Raw genomic sequence first — 4,469 nt, 5'->3', positions numbered from 1 at the left:
TAGATAAGCTTTTCGCCTGTAATAGCTCGTGTAAGAGCTCAAAAATACATCAGCATTGTACTTCCCTTCACTGTAAATCATGTTTTTGGTCATCAATTTTAATTCTTGCCTGAAATTGAACCTAAGATTTTTTCTTCACTTTGTAGATCCGTCTATAGATTTCTATTTAAAGTTTTCACAGTCATCGTTTCCTATATAATTGTTTTCTATATCTTTTTGGACCATCCGTATCCGCTGAAAAGATGCTTCTTTGATATAGCTCAGCTCACTTTTTTTTGCGGAATACAATTAATGCTCGAACGAATATCTTACACAAATCAAGACATGAATCAAAGTCTCGGAATTGAGTTGACACTGTGTAATTGTTATACTTCAGTAAGGAAATACACAATTTAAAGAAAAAAATTATGAATTTGAACGAATTAAATCAGAGATTATGTGCATATTACATACCATAATTTTAAAAACAATACATTGTAGACAATAAACACCAACATTGCGTGTGAAAATTGAATGTGTAGCAAAAAGAATAAGAGAATCGTTTTTTGTGTAGTAAAAATACAATTTTTTATATAACTCTTTGACATGATACAACAAAGTGTATATCCAATGTGTATGGCATTTTCTTTTCGTTTATTTCAGATATTTAAATTAATGACCGCGATGAAACGGCATGGAATCAGCACTTCTACGCCAAATTCAGTCTATGCGAAGAGGATTTTTATCTAAGAGATCACTATCAATGGTGAGCAATTTTTTTTTTAATTATTAATTAAATTAAAGGAAGTGTATCGGCCGCGGCCGACTGTTTTCAGCATATTGTTTTTTGCTTAATTTGATTAAAAAGATCTGATTTTCAAACATATTTAAAAATCAACTCAAATACGATCCAAAGCCTGAAGACATTTACCACAGCGTATCTCATAAGACATGCGTCAATTATACACAGCGCTTAGAGTTGTTATTTTTTCCTTATAATTAAACATTTTTGTTTGTTTTACGGTCTTTTTTACTTTGATACCAATTTAGTTGGTTTGAGATATCAATCGTGATCACGTTATGGTCCAATTTTTTTTGTTGTTGTCTTAAACGGACATAACATTCTTATTTAAATATTGCGTTTCAATTAAATTTTAACCTTAAGACATTTTGATTGATTGATTGACAATGTACGATTTTGGTACAATTACATTTTTTTTTTATTTCTTCTACTTCAAATCTTTTAATAGACACGCTATGCATAGTAGCTACTTCAAGCTGTACGTACATAGCAATTTATGCTGTATACTTTCAGACACAGTATTTAATTGTTTAACCATGATGGTCAATTATTTTTTAATTTAAATGCGTTGTAAATTGTACATAGGGTACAGATACGGCTCGGACATTGTTACAATATCGAGGTTGGGTATATAATTAAATTGTTTTAAGCATACATTTCCTGTACAGTATATCCTATACAATGCACATTGTTTCTTCTTCAACCGCAAAATTTTGATTTAAAAAAAAAGATCTGTCTTTAGTCGAGACAGACATTTGAAAACCTCGTTCTTTGGACACCGCTACCTTGTATGTAATTTAATTTCCTTTTAGAGAGTAGTAAAGAGAAGTGAAAAGTGGGACTAGTATTTACGAGTCATTTAAGTCTTACGTATTCGACGCAAATTTTCTTCTCAAAGGTTTACTTTATCAGGTTTGATGAAAAAGACTCGCGACTGAGTAAATATCTTTGTAATATTTACACAGACCCTTTAAGAGATAAATAAATCTTTTCAGAAATAACCGAACCGAATTCTATGTATGCAAAGCACCAAGCATGGTAATAGAAAATTGTTTTTATGTCAAATATAGTAAAATTTACACTGACGGCCATGACTTGCAACAGTGTAAAAATGCAAAATTACATATACGCTGTCGTAATTTATTACTCTAGTTGACATGAGAGGACATCCATAAAAGGCGTCCGGAATTCAGTGTTGCCAGACAGAGTTGTAACTCAAGAAAGGCGAATCTTTGGAAGATAAATTTTAGATCTATCCCCCTTCTTTAACTGGTGTATTTCGGTCATACATTTGACACCTCAGAAATTGACATTTATGGAGATATTAAAGATTTCAGACGTGTATGGCAACACTGAATGCGAACGTCTTTTTATGGCTGCTTCCTAATCAATACTCTATTAACTATGCCAGGTCATTTAATCTCTATGATATCTATGATATCCTTGTTCACTTCGCTTGTAGGTATTGCATCTTTCGTGTCTACATAAAATTTCTATTTGTTGTAGACGGCGTCGTCGTTTCGTTGCTGGTTAATTGATTATTCCACACTCAGTTCAAGTTCAAGTAATTAACAATAAAAAATGAAAAATCATCCACATCATTGGTATCACATATCGCTTTAACTTTGATCGTCACATAGAAATTTTGAAAAAAGAAGAAGAAGAAGAAGAGAAAAAAACCTTAATTTAATTGCTTTTATCCATTCAAGGTAATGGTGTTTAATGAACTCAACAGATTCATCATTAATTTAGTTGAAAGAGTGAATATTAGAAAAAGAAAAAAAGGTTTCATTGCTTCACAATAAATATCTCAAAAATCACACACACACATCATAATAATTCATCTGTGGAAGCTATTGTAATGAAAGAAAAAAATGTTGTAAACACGAAATATTGTTTTTTTTGTGCTTAGTATGACCATAAATCATAATTAATCATTTTCATTTTCTTTAAATAAAATGGAAAAAATGCCAGCAGATAATTTAGATAATGATGGAGATATGTATACGACCGACACACAAGCGATTGCTTTAACACATAATATTTTGCCATCGCAGAGATCGATTGAGATATGTTTTGTTGAGCTGTGAATCAATCAGAAATTATATGTTATTACACAAAATTCGGTTCAAATTATTTTCAATTTGCTGTCTGTGATTGGGGTCAACGACTTTTACACTTCCATATTACAAACAATTGGTTTTTGCTTGTGGGCTTTTTGTTGTTCGAATTTATTTTGTGAACTCTAATGACTAACAAAACATATATTTTGTCGGAGACCTGATTGAAATATCATTGTAATTACAGTTTTTATTCGTAACAGCTAGGGTAACAGCGATATCTCCTCTTGTTCTTATTTGGGACTTTATTACAACGATAATTGCAATAGGTCTAAAGACCATTCATCTTGATATCGTCTCTCAATAAAATAAAATTAGAAAACATTCTGTTTAAGATGAGTGGATGTGTCGTTGAAATGGCAACATTTAGGCGTCAAGTATTAGCTTTCAATAAAAATTAGTTTTGTTTGCAACTTATTTATACCAAAACTTTTTTAACTGCTACAAACAAATCTAATTTTTATTGAATTCATTTTTGTGGTGGTAACCACTGTGTCTATTGTCGTCTCTTATTTTTCCAAAAACGCAGAAATGTGGACTCTATAGTAATGGATAGTAATTTCATTTAGGCGGAAAAATATTCGTTTTTTTGATGATTTTGATGACTAAACCAAAATATGTTTTTTGAAAAAAGTTAAACCATTAAAGCCCGAAAAAATGTGCTAGTGAGTTATTACTCCAAAGACCAATTTTTCCTTCAAAAAAGATTTTGGTTCAAAACACTGAATATTTTCCCGCCTAAATGTAGGCTAAAAATTTGCAAAGGGTACATTGCTCTTAATGTAATAGGGAATGTGAAAGCGAAAATGACTCACCTATCAAACTATAACCTTTTTTCAATAGAGTGTATACGGTGGCCTCTGCATTATAAGCATCTTTATGTGAAACAATAGCCGACTGACTATAGAATTCCACATAAGATTTCTGTTCCACATAAATGAAAGTCAAATAAATTCTTTTTCATTCAGCGAATCATTTATTATTTTACAGACAATATTATCACCACCATCATCAGCAGCACCAACAACAACAGCAACAACAACAACCGAGAAACCGAGAATGGCACAACTTGAAACATTAGAAGCCAAGGTAATGTGTTCATCGATATACAAATTGCACTCATTCTTTTCATCGACATTATATTGTGTACACAATTCTCTCATGAACTTAAACTTTACCGCGATAGTCACAAAATTGAAATTTATTTCATTTATATATCACTGTTGGAAATAGTTGAGAGCCTTTTGTGCATGCAATGCAATATACTATATCACAGCGAGTCGATTCAATCTATTTTACATTAAAAATTCCATTTTATTCGACACATATGAACATAGGATTTAATTTATGCATTTTCTGGAATTTTTACAATAACACTTGGTTCACATAATTTATTCAAGAATTATTGCTCGACTGCATTTTCAGAACCAGTTCTTGTGCATATAATACACATCGGTGTTCTCGTTCATAATGTTAATATCAATGGTCGTTTTCCGCTAGATGATGCAAAGCAAAGATTTCGCTGGGAAAACATATTTTGTATTTGGGAAAATCGGTTATTCAGTTCA

At 31.3% G+C, this 4,469-nt stretch overlaps 1 long non-coding RNA gene across 1 annotated transcript; it reads left to right on the top strand.

The window, feature by feature from the left end:
- Positions 1-626: 626 nt before the first annotated feature.
- On the top strand, positions 627-3,937 carry LOC119083462. Its single transcript, XR_005088868.1, has 2 exons — positions 627-745; positions 3,892-3,937. It is a non-coding gene; the product is annotated as an uncharacterized LOC119083462 (long non-coding RNA).
- Positions 3,938-4,469: the final 532 nt, after the last annotated feature.

This window comes from Bradysia coprophila, unplaced genomic scaffold, assembly GCF_014529535.1.
Source record: "Bradysia coprophila strain Holo2 unplaced genomic scaffold, BU_Bcop_v1 contig_676, whole genome shotgun sequence".
In the NCBI taxonomy this organism is placed as follows: domain Eukaryota; kingdom Metazoa; phylum Arthropoda; class Insecta; order Diptera; family Sciaridae; genus Bradysia; species Bradysia coprophila.
The sequence above is the reverse complement of the archived record's forward strand: the minus strand, read 5'-3'. Positions and strand labels throughout refer to the sequence as shown.